The 14,012-nt window shown below is 36.5% G+C and overlaps 1 non-coding gene across 1 annotated transcript; it reads left to right on the top strand.

The window, feature by feature from the left end:
• The first annotated feature begins 924 nt into the window (after positions 1–924).
• Positions 925–1,059, top strand: LOC111724589. The gene has a single exon (XR_002772865.1). It is a non-coding gene; the product is annotated as a small nucleolar RNA SNORA68 (small nucleolar RNA).
• Positions 1,060–14,012: the final 12,953 nt, after the last annotated feature.

Raw genomic sequence — 14,012 nt, 5'->3', positions numbered from 1 at the left:
GTGCTCATGAATGGAAAAATGCCACATTAAAATGGTCTTTGAGGGGTGCGTTTGATCCCTTCCATTCTTCTGTCATCTGAGGAACAGCATTTCCCCCTTGTGGAGGAAGCAGCTTCCCAAGTATCATCTGAGAACTAGAGACCTGCAAGTCCCTTCATCAAGACCCTTCATCTTGAACTTCCCTACTTCCAGAGCTGCGAGAAATAGATTTCTGTTCTTCATTAATTACCCAGGCTCAGGTATTCTGTTACAGCAGCACAATATCGACTGAGACGATGGAAATTAAAGCAATCTATAATACTATCATCCCACCACCCAGATGTCATCACTGTTGATGTTTTAAAGAATTTTCTTCCAGAATTTTTATAATCTGCTTTATTTTCATAAAATATTTTTTTCAATATTTCTTCCTATCATTATGATATATTATCCAATCTGATTTTTTTTTTTTTTTGCAGTTTTTGTCTGGGGGTGGGGTTTGAACCCGCCACCTCTGGCATATGGGGCTGGCGCCCTACTCCTTTGAGCCACAGGCACCGCCCTATTTTTGTCTTTTACATAATGTTGATAATGACCTGTATTTTGCCCCTAGTTCTTTCAAATCAGCACTCTTTAAATTGATGTAAATCTTAGAGGGACATTTATGACCCTGAATAAATGAGTTTGGGAGATAAAAGAATACTCTTAGCTGTTCTATGACTTTAGACCGTTTTGAGTGGGATGGGAGTGCTACTCACTTCTGTCTTCCACTAAGCTATAGCCAAGCCCAAATTACACATCCATTGTTCTTCCTTGTATACTTCCTCAATTTTCACGGACCTCATGTTTTTATTTTTCCCAAATATAAATTATGAATACATTGTAGCAAGGGATCACTGAGAACATTAAAGGTAGTTTTTTCACGGATTTTTTTCAGTAAAAAGTCTGGCTCCCAGAAATAAAAGGCACTCTTAAAACATAAAATGTCTTTAAATAGAGGTGCAGATAGCAAGTGGATCTTGTGGCCTTTGGAGGGCTGTGACTGTGCCCCTCGAAGTGAATGTGGGGGGTTCTACGTCCCCTGTGGCCACCATCTGCTGGGACCAGAAGCTGCAGCCACCTAGCCCCCCAGCCAGCCTCAAGTTGGGGTCCCCAGGCAATTGCTGTGTCTGACAGGATGTGCTGGGTCCTTGGGCAGGCATTCTATAGGTTTGCCAGCACACTCTGACACCCTGTGCCCTCCCCTCTTTTGTAGATCTAGACATAGGGTACCCGGGCCCACTCAATCCAGATCATGAAGGTGGAGGAGATTGCAGCCAGCAAGTGCCAGCACCTGGCAGTCAAGCAGTTCCACAACTCCAAGATTAAGTTCCCACTGCCCCTTTGGATCCTATGTTGGCAGCACAAGCCACCCTTCACCACCAAGAGGCCCAACACCTTCTTCTAGGTAGAGGGCCCTTTCCCCCAATCTCTGCCCAAATAAATTCAGTATGCCCAGGAGCTCAAAAAACAAAACAAAACAAAACAAAAAGAACAATAACAAAAACAGTCTTCTTCCTTTTCATTTATATTCTAAAACACATTGAGGGTTGCCCCCTTGCAAAGAGTGGTTCCCACATATTCTAATTCCTTAGTGTAGAGTGTGCAAATTTGCATTTTCACCTCATTGATGAAGAAGCAGTGGGCCAGAGAGGAAAGTGCTGAGCATTGAGCCTGAGTCTCAGTTCTTCAGATACCAAGGGCACATGGATCATCTTGAGAATCTTTTTATCTCTGTACAGAATTGTTAATATTTCCATTCTTTCTGATCCTGGTTGGTGTTGTAGATATCTCATTTGCCTTTACTACTGAAATTCATTTTACTTTGATGATGGAAATAACTCACATCTGGCATAGCATGCATCTATAACTATATTGTACTGGCACATATAACATCTGTTGGTAGATTGTATATGGGAAATACAGATCTGGCTTGTTAGTGTTCTTAAAAATGGCTGGAAAACTATCCTCAGGGATGTGGTACTATTGTAAAATTTGAGTATAACCAAGCTTGCTCTAGAAATAAGGATTGAATTCATAAGGCAATTTCCTTAGCTGCCAATATTAAATGCATAAATTTCTTCTTTTCTCCTATTAAATTTAATAATAATCTTAATTTTGCCTAGACATTTTCATGTTTAAAGAATAAGAAATAGCATGATTCTCTGCTCAATACTTGCTATTCTGAAAAAAAGCTACTACAAATTATCCAGTAAATAGAACCACAACCTTCACAAATCTCTACATGACATTTATTGAATCTCTAGTTTTAAACAATGTTGCAAAGTTTAACAGGGTTTAGCAATAAAAACAGGCATAGTCTCTCTAGGCTAACGCCATATTAAATATATATTTTTAAGGTCACGGTAGTTCAGCATACTAGGAAGTGATTTGGACCCAGAAATCAGTAGTTTATATACTTAACTCTAAAGTGAGAATTTTTGTGATATAATCAAGTGATAGCTTAGAGACAATATCAAAAAGGTGAAGGAAAGAAAGGTGAGGTTTCTTATATTATTATGCTGAGGCTCTTGTGGATAAGTTTAGTGTTCAGGGTTCTATGTTTTCTCTCTTAGAAAATGATTTTTCCTTATCTAAAGAGTATAGATAAGTGTCTAACAAATATAATTGTTGGAATAAAGTCACAAATTAAAAACAATATTTTCACATACTAAAGTATTACCTTCCAGTATTTTCATGAAATAAAGAAAATTGGGTGTTGAAATGAAAGTCTGTGTGTGTTATGCTCATATATACACTTAAATATTCATTGAAGTATAGAAAGGAAGAAAGACGTCAATGTGTTATACTAGCATTGATACACATGAACACTTATATGTATATTTTTATGTGTGTGCTATACATACGTACCTATATGTACAAATATGTGACAGAATCGTGAACCTTCCCAATTGCTTACTCCAAAAGTAACTGATTTGATTGTTACTGATGATGCTGGATTTACAATCTACTTTATGAGACAGAATAGAAAAATAATTAGAACACAAGTACAAAAATCTTACAGATTATAGCATCATAACATATGCATACAAGGATCCCTTTCTTTATATAATTTTATGTCCAACATGGCCTTCTGGAAACCCACTACATTACAAAATTTGTTTATCAGTCCGTTCTTTTGTTATTCATCTAATTGTTTTACTTTTCACATTTGAAAAAGCACATGAATAGAATGTGGATGAACTGCCTGTCTAAAATATTGCATTCATATTTAAGTTAATTAAATCTCCTTTTACTCAAACAACTCCATGGAAAGAAAACAAGTAGCCTAATTAAAAAATAACAAAAGACCTGGATATGTGTTTCTCAAAAGAAGATATACAAATGCCAACTATATGAACAGGTGCTCAACATCACTGCTTGTCAGAGAAATATAAGTTAAAACCACAAGGAGATACTACGTACCTGTTGGAATGTCTTTTAGCAAGAAGACAAAAGATAACAAGTACTGAGAAGGACATGGGGAAAAGGAAACCCTTGCAATCTGTTGGTAGGAAGGTAAATTACTGTCGCTATGATGGAAAAAATATGGCAGTTCCTTAAATAATTAAAAATAGAACTATCGTGTGATCCAGCAATCCTACATCTGGGTCTGTATCCAAATGAAAGGGCACAAGAGTTACGTACACTCTCCTGTGTATCTGCAGTGGAACAGTATAGATATCTTATCCCACCCACCAAACTCAAGATGTGTGGATTACATCTGTGTGAAGAAAATAAAGACTAACTTTAAGCTTTCTCTGTAATAAAAGAGATCTGGAAAGAAGAAACCAAACAGAAAATGTCAGGAAAGTAAGAGGAACTGTGTTTATTTCATTTACTTCTACCTTGTTTGCTCTTATATTATACATGTAATAATGTGCGCTGAATTAATCGATTAACTAATGGATGAATTAATACAAACTAAGACCAAAAAAGTGTTTCAGAGTGAAAATGCACATCTATTGCTGAGCTCAATGATGTATAAATGTGTACATAAGTGCATGTTGACATGGTTTTTTGTTTGTTTTAGTAATTTGGGATTCTATGGACCCTTTCTTTTCTTTCTTTCTTTCTTTTTTTTTTTTTTTTTTTTTGCAGTTTTTGGCCAGGGTTGGGTTTGAACCCGCCACCTCTGGCATATGGGACAGTGTCCTACTCCTTTGAGCCACAGTCTCCGCCCTGGACCCTTCTTTTTGAGATTTTTGCCATGGCTGCCAACTCTAGAGAAATAATATGTGTACTCCCCACACTATCTTGTTATACCAGCTCCAGCAGTAAGCTCTTGACTCTCGTGAACCAGAGCAAAAAGTAAACAAACCAGAGTGGGACGGGTGGGAAATGATGAAAGAAAACACAAAGGAGAAAGACGCAAGATACAGAGCTGGAACTGAGAGGCAGAGATGGGATAGGGAGGACTGGGTTATTTTTCTGGATCACCAGCACCCGACTGCCTGAGCAGCTTTATTTTTAAGAAGGCAGTACAAAGTTGTTTATCAAGGAAGTAAGATAGATTTTCAACTGAATTATAAGAGAAACAGGCACAAATTCCCAGGCAAGTATAATCTATTATTACTGCATGACCTCTAAAATATGGGCAATACTACAGATCTAGCAGACTAGCTGGAAATGTACGTGATGGCTTTGAAGTGCAGCTGTGAAGTTAAAAGCTAAAGTTTTAAGGAAAACATGGTTTTCTTCTATTGGGTTAAAAGTGGAAGCTTAGAGATAATATGTTATCTGTTGAGGAGGGTCCGTAGAAGGGGGGTTCGTCCCCTGGATGTTCTCCCAAGCTGCAGGGGCCCTGCCACCTCACAGCTCTCTCTCTACAACTGACTAAACACCTTGTGCCAAAGCGATTTCGTAAGAAAGATACTGAGACCTCGAAGTATCAGCATAAGTGCTGGAGAAGTGAGCAGAAGAAAAAATCACTTCCAGAATTCTAGGAGGCAGAAATTACAGACATGGTTTTGCAGAAGAAATTATCTGGCTATACTGACTTCAGTAAAAATATGGACTCCAGTATGTTTTTATATCTTTGCATGCCTCTGCTTCAATATTTAAATTCCAGGAAGAGAATGTATGCTGTAGCATGCTGGGGCAGGAGCTAATCCCTTTTCTCTGTCAAGGTAATAAGATGAATAAATGAGATCCTTGGCTTAGATGGTGTCCACACAGCTGCTTCTCTTCCTCCCATAAGACTACACAACTTGCAGGGGTGGGGATGTAATTCCTCCAAATATACAGAATAACTACTACAGATGTCTTCAAATGGAGAAAAAATTTTATCTATCACTGTGTTAAAATCACCCTTCAAATATTGTATCATATAGAAAGTCACGTTGACACAATTGGCCAGGAGAGCAATCCTCAGCAGATTTAAATGTGCTCCATTTCTATTTGCTTTCAGAATCTCCCAATTTCCAAAGTAGTTCATATAAAAACGTTAGGCCTGACTGAAAAGACATAACCCACATTCAAATGTCAGCAAGTCAAGATAAAGCAATTAAAAACATCTATCAGAAAGTTAAAACGCATTTTCTATTTGAATCACCAAAATATTCATTTTAATTAAAAGTGGTCTACTTTCATTATACGTGTTGATTATACTAATACAGAACTATTTCTGTTGGTAAAGAGGATAGCCGTAGAATTAAATTAGAAAAAGCATGGCCTGAGGGATATGGAAAACTGTGGCCAAAGACATTTTTATGCTATTAAAGTTGAAAATAAGCATCAATTCCTTGAGGTTTGGAGTCATTGGACTCCACTGGAAGAATCTCTTGGATAATTTTGTTCTACTTCAGAGGATGTTTCAGCATTGCTGCAAAGTCTGATGTAGAAAAAAAAAAGCACAAAAGTTTATTTTGGTCTGTTTTTGTGATTTTTTTCACATATTCTTGTTATTGTGATAGTGGGGATTTAAATAATCTGTCATCCTCACTATCACACACAGGGCTGTCCAGTAGCTGTTACCGTATATACATTGTGATTTGTCCCACTGATTTTGTGCTGCCAGCTGCTGCAGAATGTTCTGATTATGATGAATTACAGTGCTGGGGCAACTGCGAGCTGGGATTAGTTTTGTGCAGAAAAGAATTTCTTAAATCATCTTCAAAGTTTGGAAATTATTTCCTACCATCTGTAGAGTGAGCATGTAAAAAGGGTTTTTTTCCCAACAAAAATAATAATTATGCCATAAAAATATTAAATTGACTAAATTTTGAAGGAAAAAAAAATGTTTCTTTACTGACTAGCATCTCCACACTAAACGGCCTCATGTCCACCCACAAGGAGTGGTATAGTTCCTTCTCAGTGGGGAATACTAAGGTCAAAGTTATGGTCTATTGCAGGTTTACACAGAACACATTGTTTTTCATTCAAAGAGTTATCAGCCTATCACAATTCACTCAGCTTTCTCTCTCCTCCAGCGTAGACACTTTCAGCATTTTATGGTATAGTGGGAAATTTGTGCAATTACTACTGTCCAATCTGAACTGATTTGTTAACAGATTTTTTAGTAAATAAGTGCCAGGTTGGTAATTTTGCAAACTTACTGATATAATGACCTTGATTTTAAAGACATAAACTGTAGAATCATTACAAATAGATAGACATCAGCTCTCATTTACTTGCTTCCTAACTAATGTGAAAGAAAAAGAAACTAGTGGGTAGCACGTGGTGATGGGTAACATTGGCTGCACTGGACAACACTGGCCTGTTGGGGCATTTCCCGTAACTATTGCCAAAGGGAAATCCTGACTCTGTGGTTCATGCTCTGACAACACGCTGTATAAACTTAGAAATGTGGAGAAGAGACATAACTGATATAAAGTAAAGCACCTGGTAGTGTCACTTGAAAAAAAAAGAAGAATTGATGAATTAACAGCTCAGTAAAATCTCTTCTGCCTTTGAGAATAATTCTGCAAAGATATAGCAGCAAAGATATAGCATTAATATTTTTATATATTATGTAATTTTTATTTTATTTCAAGAATAGGGCTGTGGAAATACAAGTAGGCCTTGGTTTATGGGGCTAACCTGGGAAATTGCTGGGGATAATTTGGATTTGAGGCAAGAAGGAATTACTGAATTTTCAGAACTGGCCAGATAAAAATCTGGCTCTCTGGATGTTTAGTTGAGACGTCTCAGTGAGGAGAGATGGCCTGGATGGAAGAAGCTGCTGAGAACCTTTTTCTCTGGATTTCAATACAGTTACAGATCCAGGGTATTGGTTTCTGGGTAGCTGCAGGCTTGTTCTCCCTTGGACCTGCTCTTAACTAACCCACTATTAGGGATACATGTGAATTTTGTATTTTTAGTTGAAATAAATTGAGAAAATTTGTGTGCTTTAAAAAAAAAAAAAGAACAAAGAAAAATCAGGATAAGCAACACCTCTCTTTTACAATCATTATATTGTCTCATGATGCAAAACATGCCAAATGCTGTAATAATTAAATTTCAAAACCACTTGTCTTTGCTGGGAGACTCATGTTGGTAGATTTTATCCATTCTTTGGACTGATACAGTTTCTTATCCATAAAGACATTAAATAATGCTATTCATTGCTTAGAATTTGACTCAGTGACTCATCTTAGAATTCTTGGGAGATATACAGAGTGACTTTGACAAAGTTAGTGAACAGAAATACATTATTTTCAAAAGGCAAAAATAGGATTATAGGAAGTGAAGGAGGTGCAAGTTGACTTGACTGAGTCAGGATGAAACAAATGTCAGTACCAACTTGCTTGGATAACTCTTTATGGATGTCGTCTGTTTCCAAGTGGAGAAATAAGGCCATGGTTTTTTTTTTTTTTTTGGAGATGCCATAAATCTTTGATTTTTTTAGTTTTATGGGATGTAAAATAAAATAATGTCTTACTTTCAAATAAAAATTTTCTTTTTGCTAGGGAAATCTTTGACTCAGTTGCATTTCTTACTATTATAAACTTAGAAATTTCGGGAATAAGAAAATTGTCTCATTTTTCTGTAGCAGAACCTTTTATTCCCATGTTTTCCAAATTCTGCTTAAATGATCTATTTCGGCTTGATCTATTATGTTCTGAAATAACTGGTTTTATTAGTTTGGGAAGACAGTGTGTCAAGCTCAAGGTGGTGTATAATGGGGTTGCATCCAAGATAGAAGTGAAAACCTGAATTTTATTTATTATAAAGAGTAACGAATTTCATTCCTTTGTCAAAATATTTGTGTTGGCTTGATTATCGCAGATTTTTTAAAAGTAATTAATAATAGTGATGATGACCTCTTTTGGCTGACCCTGAACCATTGCACTATAGTAACCAGTCAACACGGTTACTAGTCACAAGTTTAAGAGACGTACTGTTAATATCCTCATCACATAGACAAACCCAACATAGGGGCTAAGGAAGCAATTTTATCAAGATTGGTGGAAAACATGTAAAAGATAGCACCCAGATTTTTCTTTATAGTTTTTAGCAGGCTACACTATCTAAAAACTGTCCTCTCCAATGGGATCAAGAAATCTTAAAGTCCATTAGCTACAATCTTTTTTGATTTCATTCTTCCCAGAGTGGATATTTCAATAGAACATGAAAACTGGTGCATTACGCTGAGCCAGGATGCTGGAGGTTTAGATATGCCAAACTTTAGACCTTTGAATGACAATTTGAGAGTCTTAAAATTCATCTAGTTACAAAGTGAGAATGTTCCTGAAAGGTGGTGGGAAAGGAGTGGTGTTTCAATTCTATTTAATGACATATTATGCTTTTTAAAGGTTTTATTATTTTTCATGACCAAATTACACATGTATGCCCAAAGTTGGATTAAAACACATCAGGAAAACTCAGTTTTCATGACTAAAGTTTCTTACTTTATTCATTTTCACAAAATAGTCACTTTACTTTGCAGTTTCCAAATTTCCCTTTCATCTAACCTTGAGAAGGCTTTATAAGACTTGATATCTAAGGGCTTAGAGAAGGTTATGCTTTCTTAAATTTACTGGTCAAAATTTGTAAGATACAAACATGCATACTTCATTCTGTCTTTTGAACACTATGTATATACACATATTCATCTATTAGATATAAATACATTAAGATATATGTATATGTCTCTAGGTCTCTATGTATATGTATACCTCTATTTCTCTCTCCCTATATAAGTATACCTAGTACAGTATACCTGGGAGGGGGACCAGACATTTAAAATCATGTTTCTTCTGCTTCTATTGTTGAACATTAGAATTAGAATTTTTCTAAAGATTTTGTCAAACTTAAGTGCCAGTGAGAGACAAAACAAACATATTGTTTATAAATCAACGTATGAATTTGAAACTTGAAATCTAATGTTATTTTTAACCAAACATGACCATACAGATTCATTGGAAGACTCCCAGTTACTGCTCAGACTTCTAATTGTCTACTTTAGTCTTTAATTTTGAAGCCAGGAAACAATATAAAAATTAATTAATTTTTGTTCAAGAATATTGTCAATTTGTTAGAGAGATAAGATGGGCATGTACAGAGAATTAAAAATTGCAAGAAAAGGAACTGGGCATGGTGGCTCATGTCTGTAATCCTGGCACTCTGGGAGGCCGAGGCAGATGGATTACTTGAGCTCAGAAGTTCAAGACCAGCCTGAACACAAGCAAGACCTGCCTCTACTAAAAATAGAAAACCTGACACAAGAGGATCACTTGAGCCCAAGATGGCTCCATGGCACTCTACCCAGGGTGACAACTGGAGATTATCTCAAAAAAAAAGTTGTAAGAATAAAACAACAAGATATAGAAATAATAAAAGATAGAGGTAGAATTTAAGAATATTGATGACAGGCTCAGCACCTGTAACTCAAGCAGCTAAGGCACCAGCCACATACACCAGAGCTGGTGGGTTCAAGTCCAGCCTGGGCCTTCCAAACAATGAAAATTGCAACCAAAAAATGGCCAGGCATTGTGGTGGGTCCCTGTTACTTAGGAGGTTGAGGCAAGAGAATTGCTTAAGCCTGAGAGTTGGAGGTTGCTGTGAGCTGTGATGCTACAGCACTCTACCAAGGGTGATGGCTTGAGGATCTGTCTAAAGATAAATTTATAAAAATAAAATAAGAATATTGATGACAGTCTGTATTTATTGAGTATTAATTGAATAGGATATTCATCATCCTACCTGCTTTATGTGAACACTTCATAAGAATTAGAAGAACTAGAAAGCCTTGAAAGTTTAATTTCTAGGCCAGGAAACTAAGGAGATAGGTTGAGCAATTTTCTTAAGTCACAGAGTTAGTAATGGCTAAAGTCAAAACTTCAATCCAGATCTGACTGGCTCCTGAGGGCGATTGGATGAATTTAGGACACAGGGAACTCAGAACCAATTTTAAAATCTCATTGCTTTTGCTGGAAGCTATTCTGAAGGTGGTTAAACCTGAGAAGATTCTGTATGTCATTTGAAATTTAGATTAATGGACAGAAAGAGGAAATAAAACAAGTCTAGCCCAGCTTTAGAGAAGTAATGTATTAGTTTTGCATCTTAGCAGCGAAGAGTCTTCTCTTGGCCAATAATTTCAACGATTGGTGAAGAACAGGAGATGAAGATTTTACTATAAATCCCTTCTCACTATTACCTGTCGCTAATCTTGATTTAGAAGGATGACAGAATACGTTTGAAAAACATTAGGCTCCTCAGGTTGATCCTGAACAGGACTGAAAAAGCCACAGGGTAACTGAAAGAATCTGGGAGGCAATTTTTTTTTTTCCTATACCCCTCATTGAATAAATGCAAGAAGAAAAAAATAACTTTTCCATTCCAGCGAAAAGCAGAGAGTTTCCTTTCAGGAACAGAAAGGTTCGTTCCATCAGGACAGATGCACTTCCATACTTTGTGTCTAATTCTCCCCAACTGCAGACAGAAATGTTTGTGGCAAATACTAGAAACAACTCAGATTACTGAACAATATAGTGTCTTGTTCACAAAACACTACTGCAATAAATGTCAAGACCAGGGTGATAAAACAGCTTGTGAAAGACTAGAAGTGATAAAGCTTTGGTGTCCAAGCCTTGGCATTCAATGCATCAGGGATTTATTTCCATTAGTAATAAAATGCAAGAAGTTGCCCAGATGGATCTCTCAGGAGGAACGCTAGCAGCCGGCAGCACCTGCCTCGGGTCTGTTTTATATCAAAGGATAAATCACTTCTGTTTCCGTACCAGAAAATAAACCCATTTTTAAGTTGGCTATGTAGCATTGCCAAACATGGGTATAATGGGCATAGTAATTAAAAAGAAAAGAAAAGAAATTTTGGCACAACCAAATGCTGCATTTGACTTTGTATAGAGTAAGAAAAGTTAAACTGTGATCTAAAATAAGTTGCGAAGTGTATTTTGCACCACACCCCTTCGTATCTTGCTTTTCTACCCCGTGGTGGCTGTTTTAGTAAATTTTGTAATATAGTTCAACTGTGTTCCACACTGGTACACATATTATGCTCTCCCTGTGCACAAAATAAATTACATTATTGTCCCAGTGAAAAATGACAGTCCACATAAAGAGAGATTGGTTGTAGTATTAACAGACTCAGATACCTCAAGTTCTACTACAAAGGAGAAAATATGGAGCCATAGCAGTGGCCTTCATCCAGCCCAGCCAACTCTCTATCATACTGCCATTTAAGGTTTAAAATTATCTGTGGCTAGTGAGTTTAAATATAGCATGGTCTTCTTATTTTTATGCTGCAGAATTTCATTTTGTTTGTGCACTTATGTGACTGTGCCATTTATTTTCAGCAAAGAATAAGGATTCATTTATTTCACCATAATACCATGTACTTTCCTTGATTTTCCATTCAAGATGAGAGATATAATGGTCTCCTAGCAGCCCTGGGTAACTCTGCCCTTAGATCAAGAATTCTTTTAAGAGATGAATATGGAAGATTATCCTGCAAAATCTGCACATTTACTTGCTAGCCTTGGATATTACTGTCAAAATTCCATACACTGACATCCTGAGCTAGCAGATAACCAACACGATTTTCTAAAGTATTGTCTTTAGAGTGAATTCTAGATGAAATAGTGTCTTGGTTGTTTAATCTATTTTACTGCTATATCATTTATAATAGAAAGAGAAAAATGGTTCAATGTCTAGGGAAAGGAATATACCTTTAAATGTTTTTAAATTTCAAAATATTAAGGGCGTACAAATATTTTTGATACATAGCTTGAGTCAAGGCTAAAAATGCACCCATCACCCAAATAGTGATCATTAGACTTAATAGGTGGGGTTTTCACTCTTCTTCCTCATCTTCCTGCTTGATTTCCAATGATTTTTACTGTGCTCTGTGCACTTGTGGGTCCATCTGTTGGTTCCAAATTATTAGAGGACACATGTAGTGTTTATATTTTCATTCTGGAGATAGGGTCTGCAGTTACTTTGTAATTGCTACGAAAGACATCAACCTATGTTTTTTGATGATGTAGTACTCCATGGTGTACATATACACATTTTGTTGATCTATTAATGAATGGATTGACACTTGGGTGGACCCCACTTCTTTGCAATTGTGAATTACGCTGTAATGAACATTCAAGAGCAGGTGTCTTTTTGGCAAAATGATTTTTTTTTAATTTGTGATAGATAACAAGTAGTGGGATTGCTGGATTGAATGGTAGGTCTACAGTTAGTAGTAGTTTTTTGAAAAATATCCATACTCTTTTCCGTACGGTTGTCCTAATTTGCAGCCTCCCCAACAGTATAGAAGAATTCCTTTCTCTCTGCATCCATGTCAGCATTTATTGTTTGAACTTTTTAATAAAAGCTATTCTAATAGGAGTAAGGTGATAGCTCATTGTGTTGTAATTTGCATTTCCTTGATGCAAGAGGTGAAGACCCAAGATTGAATGTTCCTCCTTCTCAAAATCACCAAAGAGAATAAGGCAGCCTGCTGAACAGAAACACCATCCTCATTGTCACAGGCATAAGTCAGAAATTATTTTTATATTCGAGTGGTTATATATTTTGACATTTATTTGTTGTAACTTCTCTCTTAACTCTCCAGAGGAGAAAGGCAGATGTAGGTGGAAAAGAGATGAGACCGAAGCAATAGCTTGAATCAGAAAAGTAGAACTCACATGCATACTATCTAACAAATGTATAAACTATAATTAATTTCTGGAAGGAGATTGCCAAATTTACAGATGGTAAAGGAATTTTCCTTGCGTATCATTGAAACAATCATGCAAACGTGTTTCTACTAATGTGTTGGAAGGTTCATCATTGTGTAATAGAAAGGGACACAGTTTCCCGACATAAGGGTTAATCAGAATTTCGACATAGTAAATGAGATTTCCTTTTATTCCCCCATTCAGTGTTTGCAATACTGTGGAGGACAGTGGACCCTGATGGACTCTTGTTACAAGGCGGGAGTTTAGTTTGCACCTCTCTCAGTCCTCCGCCGACTTCTGTGCAAAGAAGTAAAGGAGAATGGAGATGAGAGAGGGGCAGTGGAATCCCAAGGATAGTTTATTTTTTCTAAGAGGACGAAATTCTCGTGATAAACAAGACAGACTAATAATACACATTAAAGCAATTCAATTCCATATACTCTGACAATCAGAGATTACCACAAATAAAATTAGGCATGGGGAAAAGAGCGGAATGAGTTCAGGTGACAAAAATCTAAAATAGACATTTCTCTGATTTAAAGTGATAACCAAAGGCACTATTTAAAAAAAAAAAATCATACTGGAGGCTCTAAGTAGAAGGTGATTTATACCTTTACAGGAATTGTGTCTTCTGTGAAGCTGAGTCTTGCTGTAGGGGACCTTCATTTCAGTAGACATTATAAGGAAACAAAATTCTGGAATGTTTGTATCATGTTAATAATATTTACATCTTACCTAGAGAAACCTGAGACTGCCTGAAGAAGGCATCAGGATTGAGGTTGAACTGCATCTGAACTCATTTCAGAGCACATCTGGGGAGACTACAAGCATTGTGTTTACCACAAAAGAACTATTTTCAGA

Source organism: Otolemur garnettii, unplaced genomic scaffold (genome assembly GCF_000181295.1).
Source record: "Otolemur garnettii isolate 467f Iridium unplaced genomic scaffold, OtoGar3 scaffold00001, whole genome shotgun sequence".
In the NCBI taxonomy this organism is placed as follows: Eukaryota; Metazoa; Chordata; class Mammalia; order Primates; family Galagidae; genus Otolemur; species Otolemur garnettii.
The sequence above is the reverse complement of the archived record's forward strand: the minus strand, read 5'-3'. Positions and strand labels throughout refer to the sequence as shown.